Source organism: Emys orbicularis, chromosome 1 (assembly GCF_028017835.1).
Source record: "Emys orbicularis isolate rEmyOrb1 chromosome 1, rEmyOrb1.hap1, whole genome shotgun sequence".
Lineage (NCBI taxonomy): Eukaryota > Metazoa > Chordata > Testudines > Emydidae > Emys > Emys orbicularis.
The window spans coordinates 203,253,888-203,279,277 of NC_088683.1; the positions used below are offsets into that span (position 1 = coordinate 203,253,888).

The following is a 25,390-nucleotide window of genomic DNA, read 5'->3' on the forward strand; positions in this document are numbered from 1 at the left end:
TGAACTGTCCTAAAAACTGTGACTGAAAGGTTAGTAAACAGGATTGTTTTTATATTAGACAATATTATGGGATTATATGACAGGCAAGAACTGTCTAAACTGGAGCAGCAGAAGTGCAAATAGGTATAAATACAAATTTTGCAGGCACAGTTTAGAAGGCTCATATTAAATGTTGTTGGCCTATATGCCACACTTAGCACACATGGTTTTCTTGATAAAATTGGGAGTGGAACTGAATGGCTGGCTCAAGTCCACAGTTTGTTTTAAGACATAGGATTTCTCTTGGCCTCTAAAATGTAGGGATCCATGGGGTTTTTTTTTTTTGTTTTTGTTTTTTAATTACACTTCTTTCCAGACTGGATGTAAGTTTAGTGATTAAAATTCCTGTTTCTTGGTCTATGCAAATACATGCCAATATTAAGATGAATGAGTTTATAACTCATGTAGAAACATCAATAATAAATAGTAAATTGTGTAATCAGAAAATGTTTTATGGAGAACCATGAATAGTAGTTGGGTGAAATAACTCATTTCAGATAGAAATATTTAAACTAAGACACTGGTAATGAACCCATCACCACAGTTGTCTGCAGGCACTGAGGTTATGTCTACACAGGGCTAAAAAAATTGCAGCTGACCCAAGCCAGCCAATTTTTTTTTTTTTTTAAATCCCTGTGTAGGCATCCCCTGAATGTAGCAACAAAAGGCCCAGTCCAACACTAGTGAAGTCAATCAGAGTTTCTACATTAACTTCATTGGCAATAGGATCACCCCATAATACTGCAGTTAAAAGGAGTCTACAGTTCTTAGCTTTATGAGCACTCTCTCTCACTATCAGTCTGGTCCAAGCCTCATTGACTTCAATCAAAAGACTCCTCTGGACTTCAAATGGCTTTGGGTCAGGCCTTACATAGGATAATGAAACAGAGAAATGTGTTTTGAGCTACTCTTTTATCCTATCTATCTTTGCAGATACAGCATCAAAAGTGAAAAAAACAAAATCAAACCCTGCACTATACACTGTGCATATTGGTGTATATATTGCACTGTGCATTAATCCTTAAGCCTGAAGATTTTTATTGCCTTATTTGGCAACATCAGCTTTCCTAAATATCTGTGCATTTGGCAAAAATGGATAATTAATCAACTCTTGTTTTAAGAAACTCACAAGTTTACTGTTCTGAGCTCAGAACTCCAGAGAAGTGGTTACTGATAGAGGCCCCAATTCAGCAAAGCACGTATGCATGTTAATGAAACTTTAGCAAAATTTTAACTTTGAGATCAATGGGACTTTTGCATATGCTTAAAGTTAGACATGTGCTCACATGCTTTCAATAGGAATGGACTGCTGAACTGGGGCAAAACTGAGAAGGTAGATGTGCAAAGGTAAACAAGGAAAACTGCTTCCCAAAAAGTTCCCATCACATTTCAGGACTACATGCTGGAGAGTTTGTTGCATTTGTCCAGTACGGTGTGTTTTGGAATAAATTGTCTGTGACCTGCCCTTTCAGGACGTCACTATTAGAGGGTCTAGATGGTGACATTTTTCTGCATCACAAAACAACTATATTTTCCTGTGTAAAGAAAGATGGTGGTTACTCTGAAAAGTTAAATAAATCAGTTAATAGAACATCTCATAATTGTGCAGCGTATAAACTTGCACAATGCTCAGACCTTTCCCAGAAGTGTTTCGCTCTTTGATGTCTTTTTTAAAGTTCTGGTTTAGAATGTGATAAATTTCTTATGTTTGAAAAGCAATTGTCACACTGCGGTGCATGTGAGAGGAAACAGTACAGACCACCCGAGTCCAATCCTTTATGTGGACATTTAATCTCCTTCACCAACATCAAAGCCCTTGCTCTGACATCCAATTGGATTTCCGCATGTGAGGTTTCCAGTTTGTTTTTTCTCCTCTCTCCCCCTCCCTCCCCGTCATTTGCCCTACTTATTATTATATTATTATTAAAAGGGATATTTTTCTTCCTCCTGAAAAGGCTATTACTCTTCTATTTGTATATTTATAATGGCTTCAGACACTTGATTTTTCTCTTCTGTGGCTCAGCTCAGTTAAACATCAGAAAGAACAAGTGAAACAAAACCACTTCAGGAACTATGGAAGCTAAGGATTTAAATCCATCTCCTCCCCTTTGTGTGTAACGAGGCATAAGAATGAGAGGACCTGCTGGAAAAGGTACATGGCTCCCCAGCTGCTTCCAGTCTGCTGCACCATCCCTTCTGAGAGGTGGGGCTGGGTGGCAGTGTGAATCTGAGAGGGTGCATAGGCCTCTAATGTCATTAAAGCAGAGGGATTAGTGGGGGGAGAGGGAGTAGCCTGCAGATTTCAGACCATCTATATGTGTGTTAGGATCTCTGCTTCTGTGCCCTTCTAGCCACATCTCCAGCCTGGCAGCACATACCAGCTCCCAGCCTGCTATGTATGTTGCCCCTCATCTTCAGCAGAGGGAATTATTACCTCACTGCAAATGATGCTGCTCTGAGAGGAGAATATACCATAGTCACCATTCCCCAACTCCTCCTCTGCCATGAATCACTCTGATTGGACATTAAGACTGCAAAGAGGACAGTGGCTATGATGTGTTGGGAGATGTTGCTAATCCATAGCTGCCTTCCTCACCTGGTCCCTGATCCCATTTGTGCAACATTTCCATGATCTGGGTTCCCCCACATCCCCTAGCGAAAACTGATGCTGCACTGCAGAAACAGTGAATATTTTTTGCTTACTGTTACCTGACCAGGAAAAGGAGATGGGCTAGAACAAGAAAGGGGCTGTGATGAGAGAACTCCAAAAAGTGCTTCACAGCACCTCTTTTGGGTTAGCGAAGTGCTATAATCCCTGATTGGAAGTAAGTCTTCCCGTACAGCTCCTGCTGATGGGCAGCCGATGCACACAGAAGATGTAATGTAATTGAACAACACGGGTGGAAATATTTCAAATTTTGAAAATGTTCAAGAAAAAAGGGACAATTTTTTGAGAACATTTTTATGGAAGCTGATAAAAAATTCAATGTTTTTGACAAAAAAGGGACATGGATTTTCAAAACAACTTGCAAAATATGTTTCCATTTTTCAGCTAGCTCTACATTTGAATTTTGTTCATGCATATTTGCTGTGTTATAGGTCCCAGCACGACTGTAACATATAATAACAAGGCAAATGAATACATTAGAAATTAAACATCTTTCCATATAACTTACTTACTGGCAGTTTGTGTTAGCAATGGAAATGACACAGCAAGCATACAAGAGATAGCAAAATAGAATTCAGTCTCTTAGGTCACAGCAGATGTATTTCACTTTAAACATGAGCCTTTGCAGCATTTTTGTTTGTTTTGTAATTTTATATGAGAAATTCACGGTATTGGCAGCATTTGGAAAAAGAAAAATATATTTATCAAGAGCTAGAAGTTAAAACCTACTAAACTGAAATGAGAAAACTACAAAATCCACTGCACAAATCCAAACTCCCTACTGGCTTAACTAAAACACTCAGGGCATGTCTACCTGCCTCACGGTTCAGATTATGGGGTGTGATTAGCAATGCACACCAAAGTGCTATTCTGTAACTCCCCAGTGTGGAGGCTGTGGGTGCAGACTTAAAGGTTCCTATTTGCACTAATGTAGTCCTCTTCAAACAGGATTATATAAATGTGAACTAGGAACCTTTTCATTCAAACCTGCAGCCAGGGGCGGCTCTATGTTTTTTGCCGCCCCAAGCACAGCAGTCAGGCATCCTTTGGCGGCATGCCTGCGGGCGGTCTGCTGGTCACATGGATTCGGTGGCATTTCTGTGGGTGATCTGCCGGTCCCACACCTTTGGCATACCCGCTGCCGAATTGCTGCCGAAGCCGCGGGACCGGCGGACCTCCCGCAGAAATGCTACCGAAGGCTGCCTGGCTGCTGCCCTCACGGCGACCGGCACACCGCCCCCCGCGGCTTGCCGCCCTAAGCATGCGCTTGCTGCGCTGGTGCCTGGAGCCGCCCCTGCCCGCAGCAACCACCCGGCGGAGTTACAGTGCAGCATTTTGGTGTGCACTGATGTTCACATCCCCATAGTCCAAACTGAGGGGCATTGTAGACATGCCCTCATATACCACAGTGATGAATGCAGTATAAGGGCCCTATAAACTCCTATGAATGGGAGCAAACTCAGTGGAATTACTCATGGGAGTAAAGTGCTTACAGGCTCAGCCTGCAATAGACAGATAAAAAGATAGACAGAAACTCTACACGGACACTTACTGCACTACCAATCCAATATCGGAGTCTGGGGCATCACATGCAAGGGCAGTTCACAGCTCTTGGTAGGCAACTCAAGCGAGTCCCGTGCCCTCTCATAGCCAGAGCCACAATTGCAAACATCAACTTTCTAGAGGAAAGAACGTTGCATTAACTCCTCTCCTTACTACTACTAATGCACAGTTTGTCTCAACTACAAGTCATAGAATCATAGAACTGGAAGGGACCTCGAGAGGTCATCTAGTCCAGTGCCCTGCACTCAAAGCAGGACTAAGTATTATCTAGACCATCCCTGACAGGTGTTTGTCCAACCTGCTCTTAAAAGTCCCCAAGTCACAAAGCCTTATAATATTACATGTGGAAGGATTGGGCCTTTGAAAAATAAACTGCAAACACAGGATGCATTTCTCCTCTGTCTGCATCGTAGATCCAAAAGGAGAGAGAACTCTGCTCCTGATAAACTAAGAAGGAGAATGAACAAACCAAAACATCTGGGACAGCCCCCTGTGAATTATATTTTCCCTAGATATGACAATGCATATGTTCAAATTCATTTTAATGCTAGGCTAGAAAGCTGCAGTGTGGGGTAGATTAAGGACGGTGTATTTTTGAGGCCAACTAGGAATTAATTTGTTCAGGTTTGGATTGGTGCTTTTGCACATTGGACTTTGCTCACATTATTTCACATTTAACTATAGCACAAACCCACCGATGCTAATTGGTGCCCTTTTTTCACCCTTAACCGAGAAGCTCAGGACTGAAAGGGCAGAGCCTGAACTACATGCTTTCACTCTTAGACGTGCTACCTCCAGAACAAAGTTGAGACATGTTCTTAGCGTGTGCGGGGCGAGGAGGCTTTGCGCTGTCACAGCCTGTGCAGTACCTGTTCTGTGAACAAAGGATGGTCATTGTCAGGGCTCACAATCTGATACATTACACTCAACTGGATTTAAAAAAAAAATGTAGAAAATAGTGGATATGTCACAAATGTATAACATTGACCCGTAGCCCTGATTCTTCTTTCTCCTGCACGAGTGTTACACCAGTGTAACGCCACTGAGTTAAATGGAGTTGCTCTGGAGCTACACTAGGCTGAGTTAGATGAGAATCAGGCGCCACGTGTGCACTCTCTAATAATACAGATGAGTAAGAGGCAGGAGGCTGAGCCACAGAACAGGGAATCCAGTTATGGTTCCATTTGTAAATTCTCTGCTGCTATGTATTAGATTCCTGCCTACAGCCGCATCCTTTAACAGCATTATACCACATACTAGCAAAAGCATTAGTAATCATTTGTGAACCGATGACTTCACATTTCTCTAAAATGCATTAAATATCCTTAACCCTGAAAATCTCCCGGTTCACATTAAAAGTTAAAACACATTGTGGACTTTGGTTTCACTGAGAAACGCCACCCACCCACATTAACATGAGGGGAAATTCATGGGGCCAGCAGTGAAAGCGATACACTCCCATTAGCAAGAGAGGGAGGCACTTGCCAAGAGACAATAGGTAGCTCCTCTCATGGGAGTCTCTGGCCATTGGCCAGCTGGGGTAGAGGGGTGCTGATTGGCCAGCATTCCCCACCTCCCAGAATTTATCCCAGTGCAGGGGCCATGTTGAGCTTCTTTTATCTCTGTTCCAGTGGGTTGGTGGGTTTCCCAGACCTATGTAGGAATTTTATAGTGTGGAAACTCTTACAAAGGTGGGCTAGGAGAGGCAGGAGGGATGAGAGGTTACCCATAACACTGGAAACCCTGACAGAATTAGTACAACAACTTACATCCACACCAAGGAAAAGAGGGCAGGGAGTAGCAAAACAAGTAATCTAATGTGCTTGTCTGGTTCAGGAGCTGTGCAGAGCATATGCAACATCTGGATTTGTGGGCACTCTATAGTGCAGTGTTTCTCAACCTTTTTGATAGCAGGTACCGGCTTGCTGCCTTCCTAAACTGTGTCAGGGAAATCTCAGGGACTGGTGGTGGTCCACAGACCAGTTTTTGAGAAACACTGCTACAGTGCATTGGGCTCACAAAAGGGCAGCCAGGACAGCAGCTGGTTCTCAGCTGGGCTTCAGGGCCGAAGCAGTTTGGAGCCAATGGTTCGGCAGAAGAGGCACGCATTCAGATCAGCTGATGCCACTTCTGTACTCACCGACAAGCAATTCACACCCACCTCACGTCCTGGTTATTCACCTTGGGGAGAATGATCTCGGGGGCTGTACAGGAGTTAACTTAAGGGACAGGATGCAGAGGGATGTTAGCTTAGTTAGGCAATCATGGCCAGAGGTGAGGCTAGGATGATTGGAAATGTTCACAAGACGGGTCTGGCAGGGAGCTGCAAACCCAGCCTGTGCAGACAAGGCTAGAGAGAAAGTGAATAGAGAGGTGACCAAGGTATTCCTGAACAGAGGGGATTCAGCAGTACAGCAGAGAGGCATCTGTTACAATCGGCCAGCAGTTTTCAGGGATGAGGGCGTACGTTTGTCGGACATGGCTACAGGATGTGAGGGCATGAACTGGACAGGAATTGTGATACCCAGTAGCCTGGCTGGGTGGGTGGGGGGAGCAAACAAGCTAGTCGCCAGCACTCCCTGTGGTGGGTAAGAGAATAAAATGAACGGTTCCCAGAGGTAAAAGACCTGGAATTTTGGTGATGGGGCCTACGGCTCATGTGATAGGTTGATACCTTGTAGCCCTTGAGGGCCAAGGTCCCCACCCTGCTGCACCCTCTGTCCTCCTAGCAGGGGGGAAGGCTGCTTGGACTCAGACAGAGCTGATTCCTAGGGGGTCAGTTGAGGATACCCTACCCCATACTATCGGTTATATGGTAAGCACTATGACCCCCATAGTGGAACCAATTAAATGCCTGGTATAGGACGGTATGGGTGATCGGCGGGCAGTGCCCCTGCCTTATGCTAAAAGTTTATTAAAAATTGCAGCCTGCTGTTTAATTCCATGCATATGTCTGTCCTCATTTTGCTGCTGTGTCCGCATAAAAAATCCTATCTTAAAAGTAGCCTTCTTTACTCTTAAAGTGGAGAATACTCACAAAATGGTATTATAAACAAATAGGTGGGTCTGCATAATTTTAGTTCTCAGAGATGTATTTTAATGTACAAGGCACTGCACAGCAATATACATATCGGCGATTCCATCAGTTTTTGGTTAAGCAAGCAAGGGTGTGAACAGAGCTGTGCTGATTTTTTGCTTTGCTGGCCATTCTGAAAAATAAAATAAAAACAAACAAAAATTGGTGAACTAAAAGATTGACTTTTTTGGTTTTGAATTAAGCCAAATGTTTTTTGTCAATCCCAAATGAAACTTTTTTTTTTTTTTTAAATAAAATTGAAAGTAAATTTCAAAACAAAAAAATTGGTTTGGATCGAAAATCAAAATGTTTAATTTAAAAATGTCAAAACGAAATGTTTTGATTTTTGTCTTGTTTTGCTTGGGTTTCACTCTGACTGAAACAATCTAGCATATTTGACATGAGTTCATGAAATGTTCTGGCCAACCCGAATCTGCATTTTTTAGCAAAAAACAATTTTTAGCTAAACATTTTCACCCAGCTCTAGTTGTGAATGACTTCGGTTTCCATTGCCTTCAGTGAGAGTAGCAGGTGCACAGCACCACACAGGTTCAGGCCTACACACAACACAATATTATGAATTAATTTCTTTACAATTTTTATGAGGTGCAAGACAGCTCTAGCAGTCTCCCCAATATGGCACATAAAGAATGTATTTATATATTGCATATAACGAGATCAATGAATTGTGAGTGAAAATATTCAACCCTTAATAGAGCCAATACTTACTGCTGTCTCCAAGATGTAAACAGTACTCCAATTCTAATGGGTAAAAAGAGCTCACATGATTATGAAATATTTAGGCCCCAATCCTGCAAAGATTTACACATAAGCTTAACTTAAGCAGGTGAAAGTAGCCCCACTGGTTTCATAGGTGAAGGTATTTGCAGCATCCTGACCTTGGGTTGTAAGCTCGTCAAGACAGGGCCTATCACCTACTTTGTGTTTATAAAGCACTTAGTACAAGGGGGTCTTGATCTTAGTCAGGATCTCTAGGTACTACTGTAAGATAAAGACAATAATAAGAATATTGTTCTCAGCTCTATCTAACTTGTCCAGGCTTTTCATTGCGCCTGTCACTGTGCACTGTATGAGCACCTCTTTGGCTTTGGGTAACATACCAGTCTACAATCTCATGGATCTGATTTTCCCCTTCAGGCAATATTTTATTGCTATTATCCTCAGAGGCTGTCAGCACCTGTATATGTATAATATCTATACAATACTATATATTCCTATTTAATATGCATTGAACATTTAAAGTGCTATAGATTTCATATATGAGAGTGAGTCTTTAAATTGCTTTGCGATGGAGGATACTATATTTGTAAGGTATTACTATTCGTAAATAATAAAGTGAACATATAAAACACTGTTGTATGAGAAAATTACTGTTGCCACTGGAGAAAGCACCAAGTTCTTCCAAATGGAAATAGTATTGGAGTATAATTTTGTTGTAAATAATATATTTCAGTTAAAAGTCACTTGCTTTTTCTATTTATAAACCCTAATTTTCAAGAGTTGGCAACAAATAAGAACATAAGACCATAAACATAAGAACATGAGAATGGCTGTGCTGGGTCAGACCAAAGGTCCATCCAGCCCAGTATCCTGTCTATCGACAGTGGCCAATGCCAGGTGCCCCAGAGGGAGTGAACCTAACAGGTAATGATCAAGTGATCTCTCTCCTGCCGTCCATCACCACCCTCTGACAAACAGAGGCTAGGGACACCGTTCCTTACCCATCCTGGCTAATAGCCATTAATGGACTTAACCTCCATGAATTTATCCAGTTCTCTTTTAAACGCTGTTATAGTCCTAGCCTTCACAACCTCCTCAGGCAAGGAGTTCCACAAGTTGACTGTGCACTGTGTGAAGAAGAACTTCCTTTTATTTGTTTTAAACCTGCTTCCCATTAATTTCATTTGGTGGCCCTTAGTTCTTATATTATGAGAACAAGTAAATAACTTTTCCTTATTCACTTTCTCCACATCACTCATGATTTTATATACCTCTATCATATCCCCCCTTAGTCTCCTCTTTTCCAAGCTGAAAAGTGCTAGCCTCTTTAATCTCTCCTCATATGGGACCTGTTCCAAACCCCTAATCATTGCCCTTCTCTGAACCTTTTCTAATGCCAGTGTATATTTTTTGAGATGAGGAGACCACATCTGTACGCAGTATTCAAGATGTGGGCGTACCATGGATTTATATAAGGGCAATAAGATATTCTCCATCTTATTCTCTATCCCCTTTTTAATGTTTCCTAACATCCTGTTTGCTTTTTTGACTGCCGCTGCACACTGCGTGGACGTCTTCAGAGAACTATCCATGATGACTCCAAGATCTTTTTCCTTATTAGTTGTAGCTAAATTAGCCCCCCATCGTATTGTATGTATAGTTGGGGTTATTTTTTCCAATGTGCATTACTTTACATTTATCCACATTAAATTTCATTTGCCATTTTGTTGCCCAATCACTTAGTTTTGTGAGATCTTTTTGAAGTTCTTCACAGTCTCCTTTGGTCTTAACTATCTTGAGCAGTTTAGTATCATCAGCAAACTTTGCCACCTCACTTTTTACCCCTTTCTCCAGATCAAATACACCTGAAAAAGTGAAACTTGGTGATATTTGCCTTCAATTTAATTCTTTAAAAGGCAATAAGTTAATTATCTGCCCTCCCTTCCCCCTTGCCCCGAGATAGGACTTTTAAAAAATAAGTTGTCTAGGATGTTTTAATGGGCTATTTTTACTTTGACACTAACTCAATCCCAGCTAGTATAGGAAGAATTGGGTGACCTTGTGCATTTTATGTGCTGGAATACCTAGGTGTGTTGAGTTTAGGAAGCTTGTCTAGCAATTAAAGCAAAGCACTGTAAATCAGGTATCTCTGGGTGTATTTTCAGCTCGGACACTGACCCATCATGGGATCTTTGGCAAATTATTTAAATTTCCCCTGCTTCAGTTTACCCATCTGTGAAACAGGGTTAAAATCTCCTGTACCACAGGGCATTGTGAAGCTCAATGAATGTCAGTAAAATGCTTTGAGTTCCTCGGATGAAAGGCATTGTAATGGGAAGAGTTATGATGTTAGTACTCTAGCTAGGAAGGGAGTAGTAGCCTATGCTCTGGATTTCCTTACTAAACTTATTCTGGCATGCCTGGACCTTTACACCATCGGAACATTCTGGTGGCCTAGCACCAGGGGATCTGCCAGGAGAGCATCCATGCAAGGTGCTCCACAAGCCCTGCATCCCAGACATGGCTATGTACTTAGACTGTAAACTGTTTGGTACAAGGACTGTCTTTTCCCCCCTGTCTTTGTACAGCACCTAGCACAATGGGATCCCAGTCCATGACTTGTATTATTACACAAATAACAAACAAACAATAATAATATGCTGTGCCAGTATAAAGAGAGCTAGGGAAAGGCCAAGGAATCCATATTCACTCTGATGCAGCAGCTGTAGCAGCTTGTGCAAGTGGAGCAGAGGGGCTAGAGATGCTTTTTCAGCCCATAGTGTCCAGAACGGTTAGGTTGTACCTCTGTGGCCTGACCCCAAATTAGCTCTGTGTTCACAAATCCAATATACTTCAGTGACATGAACCTAACTTTCTGTGGGTGGAGTGAATTTCACCCCTAATGTCAATTAAACAAGTTTTTTGAAATTAACCTGTACTCTCTTTATGATTTGCTTTAGCCGCTCAGTACAATGCCACGAAACTAATCAGTCACTTCCCCCCTACTTCATTGTTATGATGCTAGCCACATAGAAGACAAATCACAAGTTCATACTTTAAAGAATAAATTCTGCACACAGCATATTGAGGCCTTCATCCACTTGACAGGGTCTCAGTTTGTGTGGCAAACAGGAAAGCACCTCATTTGTACCTAAAACTGTGGATTAAAAAAGCAGTCAGGAGTATAGGAAGTCTCAATATAACACAATATGACTTAAATGGAGGCTTGATGTAAAACATTATGATGTGCTGCATATTCAGTAATGAAAAAACATTCTGGAAATTGATGAAGGAAAAGGTCATTCGCATACTAGTGAAATCCCTTAAGATTCTTAAGACTTTGCTGGGTGCATTTTTAAGCATTGATGGAAATGTGTTAATGACCATGTAAAGATGTGGTCAGATACTGACCACCAGATCTGAGGCTTTGTGCAAAATTATTGACAGCTATATTGCTTATTCTTGTAGCGGTTAAGAAATGAAATGCCTTTCGCTAATCAAGTAATTGCATTAAGCAACTGCTGGGAACATTTTGCTGTTTTTCTTTAATAGCCCAGAAGTCAAGTGTATTTCATATTTGTTAACTGTCAAGAGCAGTTCCTTTCACATTTATTTTTTAAAACTAAAATAACATGGTCATTTCTTCTGCCCTTTCAAGTAAAGCTCTTTTTTTTTTTTTTTAAAGTCAACTAGTAAACATACAGAAGTGAAAAGTTGGAGCAGATTTCAGAATGTCAGCAAAATGGAATCCCACAAAGGAAGTTTTAAGCAGACTTGAACACTGCAGCAGTGACCTTAGAATAAGAATAAGAGCATAATTAAAGACATGAAGTTGTTGATTACTGGCAGATGTCATGCTGCTAAGAATGTTTATTGTCTCTCTCTCTCTTTCGCTCTCTGTTGCCACAAGGGCACTGGTTGATTGGGGGTTGTTTAAGCTGCAGTATTTCCCTTTTAATTAATTATCAAGGAACTTTTCATTCCAATGAACACCAAGAAAAAAGCAATGTCAATACGACATAAGGAAGAGCCATTTTCCTGTTCATTCTCATGGTTTTCTTGAGGCTGAGCTTTGGTTTTCTTATGCCAGCATGCTACAGAGCCACATGCTAATATGGCAGGGCGGTCAGCCTACTCCATTTGTCACTTATTTTAAACTGTCTACATTACAACCAAACCAACTGTTTAGATTACTGACAGAGCTGCAGTGAAGCATTAGCCTCTTTGGTGAAATCTTAAAGTTCATCAGGTTACTTCCACTCACGAAGCCAGATCATGCCCTATCATCAGAATAAGATGCCAATGAGGCTCATGTGGTAGAATGAGTCTGCAAATCATTTAGGGCTACATTCTGCTCCACTTAAATCAACAGGAGTGTTGCCATGGGCCAAAAATAGGTGCAGGACAAGACCCTCAGCCATTTTAGTGTGTCATGATGCACCCGATTTTGCGACTGCAAAACCAACAGCCAGCTAGGCTTCGTTATACATTTGGCATTGCTCATCGGAAGGGCCCGCCTTCCATGCAGAGCGTGCTGCTGTCACTTAGGAGTTATGGTGGACTCCCACTGAAAGAATTAAATGTATATAGATGAGTGAAATAGTAAATGAAAAGTAAAACTCCTCAAAACTCAAGGCTGCCTCCACCCTCTCCTCTCAATTCTTGAGAACACCCAAATAAACAGATTTCTCTAATTTTTGTCCACCGGGTTTTTGAACTTTTTGTTCAACATTGGTCCTTTCCCAGTGAAAATATTTCAGTCCCAAGAGAAAGGTGGCTTAAAATTAAACAGCATGTTACCTAGGGTTACGATGGAAAAATACTGTTTTTGCGGAAGAGGTAACTGTAAGAGATGCAGTTGTTTCTTTAGAATCTATCTTGATTTTCTTCAATGCAAGGTACTACCTTGCATTTCTATGTACGCTGCATACACTGGTAGCCAAGTAGTACAGGTATACCTGACACTGGAATGTAATGCAATGTAATATATTCATTCCTATACGTATTGCTGTATGTAGTGATATATTCACTTTGGCAGCACATTACTTCTCATGCTAATAAAGATACCGTTATTGACATTTAATCTTGAACCAGTTCCTCCCAAACTGCCAAATGGTGGACACAAGAAAATGTTTACACCTTTTTTTGCATTTTTTCAGGATTTTTTAAAAAGCATAATTACAATTTTCTATACATTTATGTATTCTTTCCATTTATATGCTATGCCTATCAAAAATCTTCTGGGTGTTTGTAAAATTTATAACAAAACAGGTTATTAATAAAGGTAAGACTTTTTTTGCGGGGCTCATCACCATGGTATCTGAATACCTTTTTTCCATGATTGTACATTATTCTACAGGTCAGATGTAAATTAATTTATGATAATAAAAGTGAGGAATAGATGCAACTTGGGATCTAAAGAGAGGGGCAGCCGAGAGGTATGATCTAGCTGTGCATGTCTGCTACAGTCTTCTCACTTTAGTCTGATGTGCAAAAAACTGACCTCCGCTTGCACACTCAAAAGCATGCACTTTTGAGGGCTATGCAAGAAAGAGGTTTGACAGTGGATCAACAGCAGGTTATTTAGGCCAGCTGGTTGTCATGGTGAGACATTAGGAAAATCTCCAATGTACAACTGCCCTCCGATCCTGAGGGCAGCAAGAGACTACATACAAGGCTAACAGAAGCACTGCAGGGATCTTTGCTAGTATTCCCATCACCTCTCTGTTTTGATTTTGTCTTCTCTCTCAATCATGAAACATAGAAACAGTTTTGGGGACAATTAAAAAGTTATTTGTCCCATTGCTGTACAATCCTAGTAAGGTATTTATCCTTTTATGAACCCCAGCTCACTTTCTTAATTTCGTTAGAGTCCAGATCTCTAGGGTCCTGATCCAAAGCCCTTGCAGGAAATGGCAGTCTTTCCTTCGACTTCAATGGACGTCAGCTCAGGCCTCAAATCAGAGGAAGAACCCTCGGTGCAACAGGCAGATCCTTAACAAAAATCATTTTAAGTTTAAAAGAGAGGGAAGCTGTGGGTGCATAAAACTACTGGGGAGAAAGTGCGAAAGAATGAGGATTTGCATGATTGCTCTTTTATTTTATTTTACACGTGTTTTCTGCATGTGCTGGCAAGAAGAATAAGGACCCCTAATATTTTACTGTATGAAAATGCACATCTGTGAAAGTTCCCTCTTTATACTTCACAATATGGTATGTAAGGCTGAATTTGGAAAGCACAGTGAAAATGTAATGTAACTTGTCTTTGCTAAGTAACTTATTCCAATCCATATTGTAAACTAACATATTAAACATATGTTTTCTAAAGCAATTTTTTCACTGGAGGTTCTGTTTTGAGTGATGGAATTATTTATGAACTCTTAATCAGCAGGTCATTTCAGTTTGTAAGCACTGCAGTCATTCACTCATTCTCATAAATATGTCAGCAAGGATGCAGTTTAGAGAGCATCTGTAGCCACACACAACCCTGCTCTGTTACTGGCGAGCTACAGAACAACTGTTTAATAGGCATCTTCTCTGATCAGACAAGAGCAATTGTTATGTTCACAGTTGACATTAAGGGGAGAAAAAAATCTACTTTGGCTCTTCGCAAACAGAGAACATATTTTCTACATTTAAAGAAGTTCCCAAGCCTCCCAGAGGTGAGCTATGGAGCAAAGTCACAGGTCCATGACTGTCAAATGACAGTCAATATTATAGTAATAATAATGCAATAAAACTGATTGCTCTCATAGTTCTGGGATCCTGCTGGGCTTCCTGTGTGTTAAGTACATCACAGTGGGGGCTTAATGATCAATTAAACCACTATTATTCAGTCACTTCTGGCCAGCAATCCTGTTTCTGTGAACTTTTTTATACAACTGAAAAGCCCTGCTAATGCAATCACATCAGAACTGATTTATCTATTCTACTGACCACCCAGCACGGAAAGCTCCAATCAGACAGTTAACAATTTTAAAGCTTTTTAATACTAAATAAGAGGCAGAGAGCATAGAATTGTTGATCACTTTAGAGTCTCACTTCCTTTTGTAAGTAGTTTATTGTATTTGTCAGGATTGGGGTTTCACATTTTGGATTAAATTTGGGCAAAAAAAAATGATGACGAAGCCAATAATGTGGGCAACCATGAATTATCCAATTTGGGCCATGAAACTGACCATGAAATGTTCTTGCTGTGCTAATCCTAAGAGAGAACAAAAGTTTTCTATTACTGTTTAAAAACCACTCAGCTGAGTGAACTAGGACTCAGGCTTCTTATATTAAAGAGTATATTTTGCTTGAAAAGGCAGTTCAGTTTTCATTTATCTTTTGGGTTCTTTGAAGTACACCCCTCTGTCTTTGTTTAATGGTCTAAAACAGAGATTGTAAGATGAAAAAAGGTTTTTTTTTCCACAGGAAAGCCAAGCCTAAAGAGGCAGCAATTTTCCAAACATTCAGGACATATTCAGGAGTCTGGTTTTATAAAGCCCGAGACAATTACCAGAGAATATCTAAAGCAAGCCCAGTGTGGTATGTTAATGTATTGGCAGGGAAGTCAAAGAAAACAGCTTATGCTAAAGGAGGATAGGCAGAGAGGGATTTCTAGGAGGAGCTGAAAGCCATAAGCCAAGCTCCACTTCTAAACCTTTGGCTAGCAGCTGATTCTTGCTCATCAGGACCAACCCAGAAAGAGAGAAAGAAAAGATGAAAAGAGGAAACATAGGAAAGGGAAATGAAAAGAGCTTTATTAGTAAGGTTCTTCTCCTGCCTGACCCAATTATCAGATTTTGCATTTAAGTTTAAGACAGTAGATCAAACAACAAGAGCCACTTTGTACTTTTGCCAGGAGACCATATGATATCTCTCAGTGACTCTCCTGCATGCCAGGAATAAGAAACTGTGCCTCTATGTTAGTTTGTCTTACATATGGTGCAATGTGCAAAAAATAGCAAAATTCATAAATGACTGCACTCAGGGATGATGTCCAGGATTTATGGTACTTTATCAGTTAGGAGAAGGAGAAGGAAAATCTAATTATAAGTTTCCACAAATAAGCCAAAAAGGAATGAGAACTGAAAGAAAGTCCAAAGGGTTGGTGTCATACTAACTTAGCAAAAGAAATTGTCTAGTTATTTTCAATGAGCATTTTACAATGGTCAGCTCAGAATCTATTCTAGATATCTGGACATTTTTGCAGGGACTAAAAATCTATTATATAAATTAATCTGCAAACAGAGCAGAACTGTAGCTGTAAAATTATTCTATCACGTAAATGTTAAGGCCTGCATCCTCACTAGGGTTTTTTAATATTATTTTAAGTCCACCAGCTTTTTTTGCGACACTATATAGATTGTGGTATTTTAGGATTGGAGTATTTGAAGGTTGGAGTGGGATTTGTGTGCAGGAGATGCCCTGAAAAGTGCATGTTCCTCACTTAATCCTTTTGCATCAGTACTTTTGGTAACAGTGGTAACCATCAGAAAAACCTGACACTCAGCACAGTACAGGTAAAGCGCCATTCTCTGCCATGATATCTGGTAGTTCATAAAATACCATATGGTTCTTTCACTTCTGCGAATGAAAGCAGAGTACCACCGGTTCAGTATTTTAGTGTGTCTGTCTAACGCACAACAGAGCCAAATCTTTCTTAAGGGATTTTATGTGTACAGCAAGATTCAGATACCTCTCACCATTGCTTTCTTTGCTTATGCTTGGGCAAGGTAGACATCTTGCTCCAATGCCAGTACTTTTTTCTCCAAGGACAACTGATCCTGGCATGTCTACACATTTGTTTCTTGTGTTATTTTTTATTTCTAGTGCATTTCATTAACGCTTTAGCTGGTTAATGTAATATCAAGTTTTGTTTTCAGAAGAAAACCTTCTCCTTGTATTTGTGGGATCATTTGGATTGGAAGAGACTTTTTACTGGGCATTGTGTCAGGGACCCTAAACCATTCCTTGGTGAGGATCATCTAGCCTACCCTTCACTATCTCAACGATAGCTCATTCTGAACTTGTTCCATCACTGAACTGTTCTGGTACAGTTTCACCTAGATTTCCTTTTCCATAGCTTAAGCCAGTAATTTTGTTTTGGTCTTATTGACTAGCAACGATAATTGAGCTTTATCATTTTAGAAATTTCCTTTATGTGTAGATCTGTGGGACAATGGTCTCATCTTAGCTACCTTTTCTCCAGACTTCATATAACCAGTTTTATTTCAAACCTTTTATTGTTGCTGTTGCTCTCCTCTGAGTCTTCTGCTTAGCTGTGTACTTTCTGAAATGACATGTCCAGATATGAATGGGGAGTGTTTGGGAGGCTGACCCTGGTGACTGGAGAAATGGATGTGAGTTTGTAGCAGGGAGGAGTTAGCACTGAGGGAGTAGCAGGAGGTCCTTGTTACATGGATTCACATGGCTCCTCATGTCAGCAAGGGCTAAAAAGAGGCTGCCAGTGGAATAAAAAGTCAAACTTGTTTCTTTGCTTATCAGCTGAGGTGCTCCCCACTCACCCTCCTTGAGTTTGCCCAAGGAGGGACCTTTTTTTCTGTGTAAACTTTCCCCTCACCACACAGTGGGCAAATTAATTTTCACCTTCCACTGGAGCATCCATCAGGGAATAAGAAGACTGAAAGCTCACAGTGGGTACATATGGGCTGAAGGCAGCATTAGCGAAAAATGACATTCAGGCAGTTGCCCTATTCAGGACAAGTTCCCTCCCCTGGTGCACTTAGGTTATGGAGGCTGGGACAGTTGTTAATGCTTCAGCTTGACAGGTAGGAATTCCTTGCAGTAAGAGATGATATTCTGGGAAAGGCGGCCAGGATTATGGCTATTTGCTCAGGTTCAGAAACAGATGTGCCAAAGAGGGAATGTCTGAGAGAGGACACAGTAGTCCCTTCCCCATCCCACACAGAGCTCAGGCACTGCCCCTTCCTCCCCATCAGACGACATGTTCATCCCCACTACTGCTATGATCTGGGAATTACTGCTTATGGGGGAAAGCTGTTTCTCCATTGTGGGTGCCCTCATGCTGGATGATTACTTACTGCCAGGGGCCTACTGGCTGCCAGGTAACCCTGCAGTTTGCTATAGGTGTTTCTTTAATTCAGTCCCCAATGTGTTGTGTTTTCTCTCCACATCATCCAGAATGGCATCAGTAATGATGTGGTTCTGGGAAGGAAATTATTTTTACTGGAAAGACCTTGGCTTGCCTATGACAGCTCCTTGTGTTGCAGCTATGTATTTCTTGGTTAAAAACAATAACCCGTTCACCATTTGCTAAGGGTTTTTTTGTGAGCCACATTTGAGTAAGAAAATATAAAAATTTAAAAACATCTGTTGAAATGTAATTTAAGAACTGACAGAAGTTTTTGCCAGTTCTCCTGACAGCAAAGAGAGCTGGTTCATTATTTGAACACTCATCTGCCTGAAGGTTCTGTGTTAGGATACCATGCGACTGAAAGCAATCGACTTATGCCTAATGAGCATTTATACAGTATATGTGAGCACTAGTTTTGTCATGTGAAGACTTGTGTTAGATCAAAGGAAAAATATCTTCTCATATATGCTACACAAAGCCTCTATTTTCCAAAGGAAATAGAAGTTAACTACATAAAGGGGGCATATAAGGTAATTCTACTCTGCTTGATATTTTGCAGTGACTTTTGCCGATGGTGGCTACGGTGTTAGCATGAGCTTCGCTAATAGGAAACAGGCCATTATGAGGCAATACTAGCTGTTCCAGACCATCTGCAGGAGTAGGGGTGGCTGGCACTTTGCTCTATCATAACACACAGTTGGAGACTGGGGCATCCAAGGGTTGAATCAAGCTGTATAAGTCCAGGAAGCCTTTGACCCTGGGGTCTATTGGTGACCTGTAGTGGCCACATTAGGAAATATTCATCCAGAGACCCCACAAAGACAAGAAGTGACCACATCATCTCCTACAATAACAATGCAAACTACAGGTGTACATCATGAAGATCCGGTGCTAGGCATAAGCAAGCAATTGCTTAGTCTAGGGCCTCAAGCAGCTCATGCCCCCCTCCCATTAATTATTAGTATGTGTAGTGTGTGGGAAAATATTCCTGCTTAGGGTCCCCAGTGGGCTGGCACAGACACTGATTTATGTACATAGTTAAGGATACATCACTATGCATTTACTGAAACAGAGAAACATATGCATAGAGCGGAGAGGTCAAAATAACTAAGAGAGACCTGAAGACAAAGGGAAGGTGGATCACCCCCATGGACATGAAATCCAAATGAACTAGCAGTTGCCTGCACTTGGCTGGCAATCAGGAAAAGGTCAAACCCATGTAACTTACCTTAAAGTGGTAAAGAACCTAATGTAAGTGAAATTGCTTTCTATATTATTTTGCAAAATATACCTTAAAATCCCTCTTTCAGTGAAGAAATATAGGAACAACAAAGAGGTAAAGTCAGTCCTGTTACAGTTCTGCATTGCTTGGATTTTATGTTTTTATAGCAGCACTCTACCATGTTTTATGCTATAGATATTGACCCAATGACAGATACCTTACTTTTCTCCTGTCTACAGCGTTGCAGATATTTATATCTCCTGGTTATTATACTCAATGGACTTAAATTTGAAAACACCAAGATAATTTGAATAATGAAGTGGAAACTGGAAAATATAACCACTCAAAAGAAAAAGGTCTCGACTTCAAAATGAAGCAATCTGGAATTTCATTTCTGTTGAGTCTTCTCTTCCAAGCCCACCCTCTAGTATCCCAAAGGAAACAGTTTTCCCCATGACTGATGGAAATTTAAGTCTCCTCATAGGAAGGATTTCCCTTCCAGAAATCTAAAACTTAAAATAGATATCAGGTAACACGACTCTGTGCCAAAGAACAGAACTTTCCAAAGGTTTAAATGGAATAATCTCTCTGTTTTACATGGCAGACCAAATCTACATGGAAAGCAAACACAAAGGAGTGGAAAATGCAAAAACTGGAATAATAAGCATAAAAGGCAACTTATTTTATGTTGGAAAACTTGGAAATGACCATATGTTAATAACTCAAAGAGAGAAAGCAAAACATGACTACATCACAAGTTTCAAGATATAATTTACGTGTAAAGCTAAACAATGGATTTTGAGTATCATATTGAAAAGATACTTCAGTGAATTTGCCAGTTTAAAATGGTGGAAAATTTCAAAGCCCTCTAGCCACACCACTCTCATTGAGGTCAGTGGGAGATGTGCAATTAAATCTCTGCATTCCATTTTGAAAATTTACTCCACAAGTAGTGTGACTTCACTCCTAAAATATCACAGGTTTGCAACTAAACATAATGGGCTAGATCCTCAGCTGATATAAACTGGCATAGTTCCATTCAATCAGCTGGGATCTGGCTCAATGTTTTATCATCTGAATTTCACTGCTCTCACATACTGTCCCTCAACTATTGTAACTTTAGTGATGAATATGGAAATTCACATCTCATAAAGGGAACATGTTTAAAACCTTAGCACTGCAACAGAAATTTGAACTTCAGCTACAGAAGTGCAATAGAACCCTCTAGTAGCTTTATAGGTACCTTTCCCTCCAATTTTCCTCTCCCAGAAGTTGTATGCGTGACTTGGGAAGCCCTTTTCCAGCAAGTAATAATATTGCAATATTCAACTCAAGATGTTGATCTTTTGGGCCGAACCCTATTCTCCCTTAAGTGAACAGGATTTGGATTGGCAATTTTTTTCTTAAAATTTGATTATTCCACGAAATAAGAGAATTCTAATTTTTAATGTAAACTGAGTTAAGCTTAAATTTAACCCTGAACATTTCTTTAACCTTTTTATGTGGTTTATTTCCTGTTTATTTCTCTCTCTTCTTTTAGATTACTATTAAAGAAAAAAAACCTAAGTGTCAATACACAGAAGACTCTTTTTTGGTACAGAGTGTTACACAATCTGTTGGTGATTATTGCATAAATGTGTGTTATAGGGTGTTCATCCCACACCACCCCTGAAGGGATTAAAATGGCTCTAAAGTGGCTACTTGAAAGGATGGGCTGCAGCAAAGGTGGGATGGTATGGACCTTAGCTGCTGATTGTCAGATCTCTAGGCTGGAACCCAGTGTAGAGGGAGGAACTGGGTTCCCCTTTCAGCCACTAGGGGGAGGGGCTAATGGGAGCTGCAGGGGCGGCACCTGTGGACGGGGCAGTGCGCAGAGCCGCCTGGCAGTGCCTTCATGTAGGAGCCAGAGAGGGGACATGCCGCTGCTTCCAGGAGCTGTCTGAGGTAAGCGCTGCCTCGAGCCTGCCCCCCTCCCGGGCCCCAACCTCCTGCCCTAGCCCTGATCCAATTCCTGCCCTTCAATCTCAGCCTGGAGCACCCTCCTGCACCCCAAACCCTTCATCCTCAGCCCCACCCCTGATTCTGCACCCTTTCCCCCAGCCCTGATCCCGCTCCCGCACCTGGAACACCTCAGTCCCAGCCCAGAGCACCCTCCTGCACACCAAACTCCTCATCCCCAGCCCAGAGCCTGCACCCCCAGCCAGAGCCCGCACCCCGACCCCAGCCCTGATCTCTCTCCTGTCCTCCGAACCCCTAGGTACCAGCCCAGAGCCGCCTCCTGTTCCTAAGCATGGTTCAGGCTCATAAAAGCCATCAATTGTGCCAATGTATACAAGCTCAGCACCCATCCAATGATCTGAGTGCATGGACATTCATAATAAAATCAACGTCAAGGACCAGATCCCTCCACAACTAGAACTCTTCCAACACTCCCTCCAGTCTTTCCTCCTCCCACCCACAACCCCCCAAAAGTCTGGGAGAACTAATAGGCCATGCAGCATGACCCAAAGGTCAACACATTTGGGCTTTGGCAAAACAAATAGCAAATTCCACAGCTGAGAACCCCTCACTGAAAACTGAATTGAGCTCTAATTGAGTCCAGACCCTGTATAGCCACATTAAGAGTGTTGTAGTAGCAAGTACTGACACCATCATCAGTGTGTATAATCCCGTTATGCAGTTGCTGCCATTACGAGCTGTTTTATTTTCTCTCACGAATGATTAAACACTCCTAATAATCAGCTACTCTCGCAGGCTTGTGTCTGATACACACTTGGGGGTGGGGGGAAATATCAGTTTGGTTACTCATCCTTGTACTGGGAGGTGGCACACAATTTAAATATGGGCACGGGATCTTTTTTTAACCATATAGGCTCCAATACATGCACAAAGGAAAATTGTACTCTGACTAACATTAACTTTCTATTCCACTGATTAGCCTTTTCCATTAGAAGTGTGGGAGTTAATATGGTCAGGATTTAAACTACTAGTTGGGGTAAGTTCTGGACCTCAGACTTCTGTTCTTATTTTGCCATTGAAATGAGGCCATGACAAGGTCAGGGCTTTAATTTTGCACAATGTATTTTAAGAGAGGGCCACAAAGTGTTCATAGTGAAGAGGGAAAAAGTAATAGCCATATAGGAGACCACTCCACCAATACAATATTTACTCTTTTCTTTCCTATCAAGTACAAATAGGGCCTGATTCAAAGCCCACTGAAGTCAATGGAAAGACTACCCCAGTGCATGCTAGATGAAAGCCGGTTTGAATACAGAAGTTTGTCTTACTAGCACCAACATACAATGAGACTGGACAAGTACCATTTGCCCAATAATAACCACATAGTGGTGTCCTAGATTCCTTTAATATTCCCCCTATACTTAGAAAAGAAAATAACTCTGGTAACTGGTGGCAAATGTGACTTTTTAAAGGCAGTCTGGGTTTTCTTATCCCCCCGCCTCTTTAAAACAAAAAGAAACAAACTTCTGGGACATGGAAGATGTGCTGGGAGCTTAATGAACATTTGGGAGGAAATTCAAGCTTTCCACTAGTCTGGCTTTGTGCAGTGCTGTCACCAAGTTCCTGCTCACCATTCGCCTTGCACTAGCCCAGGAAACGTGCAACACTCCATGACATTTGTTCAACAGTTCGCTCTTATTAGAAGGCGTCCCATCCACCCTCTCACTCAACCCCTCCAGAATGTCACTGCTCCTAGGATAGCTGCAGCTAAAGCAGAGATAATGTACTGAGTCCAAGTGGATTCAGGTGTAATTTGATGTTAAACAAGACAGCTAATAGAATGAATCCCTGTCTTGGCTGTGTATAGTAAGCTGGGGGGTTGTCCGCTACCTACGTGATTTTCAGTTGCTCAAGCATGTGTTTCCTGAAGAGTAGCATCAATACTATACTAGCCCTAAAAGGTGGAAGCATTGATCCCCAAACGTTCATGTTAACACAGTACAGTTAATGTGACTTTGAACTTCAATCAATGCCAGACTAGTAAACTTCATTTAGACCATGCTGACTGTCCCACAAGCTCCCGGCTGTGAGAAGTCCTGGTCAGACACAGTCAGATCTTTATTCAGTGAATCATTGCCTAAAGATTCAATTAAATACAGTTTAGTCTGCTCCGTAGCCACAGTCTGTGTCTTTGTGAGAACATGAGTGTTTAACAAGTTACCAGGGAAGAGCCAGACATGCAAGGGGTAGAGAGTGCTGACACAGAGGCAGGGAGCATGGGGATTAGGGCTCTGTGATGTGTGTGGCTAATGAAGTCACTATGCATTCTGCTTATTAGTTCCAAAGACAGCAGCTGGTTCCTGACACACTATTTTAGGCTCCCTTAGGAGAAAGAAAAGGAGGAGGAAAAACCCTTTGTTTAATCAACTGAGGGAGGTTATACCTCAGGAGAAGAGAGGAGGGTGGCACACAATTTTCCTTTATTGTAGAGAGATAGAAAAACTTGACATTTTAACATAAAACTCTGGTGTCACTTTATGAATTTTGAGGATGAACTGCACAGGGTGAAAATTTCCAAAGTCTGTATATTGGGTTTATATATTGGATATTTATATACTGGATATATATATTGGATTCTGTCAAATACACACAGCACCCACAAACTCAGCCCATGCCCCAGTGCACACCAGCACAGCTCTGCCATACAACCAGGCACATTTCATTTCAGAATTTTGATTGGCTGTTTTATTACCCTTGGAACCAAACCAAACATCAGGTCCCCTGCTGCTACCTGTTCCACCACTCTTCTGCTGAAATAGACAAAGCAACATCCCTTATGTGGCAACCTCTCTGAATTTCATTCAAAAAGCTGTAAAGCCTGTGCTTTGTCAAGCCAATAAACTAGAAAGTGCTGATCTGATGTCATAGGAATGTGCTTTGGATATAGATCAATATAAATGTTTATTTCTAAATTTGGAAACTCGGGTTATGAGTTGATTTTTCCCCATGAAAAAACTGAGTAAGCTTCCAAGTGGCTACTGCATCAGACTGAACAACAAATGAGGGTGGGGCATTCCCTTTGGAAAGTCCCACACCAGGAGGAGGGAATCCCAATTCGAGCTCCTCAAAAGAGGTGATGAGAGTAAACAAAATCTGAGGCCCAAATGCAGTTATCAGTACAATGGAGTTGTGCCTGCTTAGCCCTCCAGTGAAAGAAGGATGTATTTACCCAGCACCCGTGTTTGTTCAAGAAATTGGGGTTTGTTGCTGGGATTGTGCTCTTTAATTAATACTGTTCTGCTTAGCTTTGGATTTTTGCTTTTCAGAATGTGCATTTCTAACCCATGGGCAGGTCCGGCTCCAGGCACCAGCAAAGGAAGCAGGTGCTTGGGGCGGCCAACGGAAAAGGGCAGCATGTCCGGGTCTTCGGCGGCAATTCGGCGGCGGGTCCCTCACTCTCTCTCGGAGGGAAGGACCCGCTGCTGAATTGCCGCCGAAGAATGAAGCGGCACAGTAGAGCTGCCGCCGAAGTGCTGCCGGTCGCGGCTTTTTTTTATATATATATTTTTTTGGCTTCGCCGCTTGGAGCGGCAAAAAAACTGGAGCCAGCCCTGCCCATGGGTGAGTGTTACAGGTCCCCCTTCTGTGCCCAGTCCATGGAGGGTGAGAGTCTATTACAGCCCCGGCTAGAGTGTCTTCGTTCTTTAGTTGAAGCTGTAGCAGCTCATGCTTTTAGCTCTGGAGGTCCCTGGTTCAGTCTCCCATGTGTCAATCTCTACAAGATACTCAGCACATTACGAAATAACAGAGTCTTATACAGCAGAGTCTCAGGGGCATTTTACTGTTAGATACGATAGTGCAGCTCACCTTAACAGGAGAGGCATAAGCCCATCTACATCTCTTCCAGGGGTTCCAGTCCAATACACATGCAAACAGAGCACCTGAACATAGTGCCCCTTTGGCAGCCAAAGCACTGTTTGCTTTTTTAAAACAGGAAAATGAAGTGGTGAGAACAGAAGG

At 41.6% G+C, this 25,390-nt stretch overlaps 1 protein-coding gene across 2 annotated transcripts in view; it reads right to left on the minus strand.

Moving 5' to 3' along the window:
- RUNX1 (RUNX family transcription factor 1) overlaps positions 1 to 25,390 on the minus strand; it is a 204,359-nt gene that overhangs the window by 129,551 nt on the left and 49,418 nt on the right. The window lies entirely within an intron of this gene.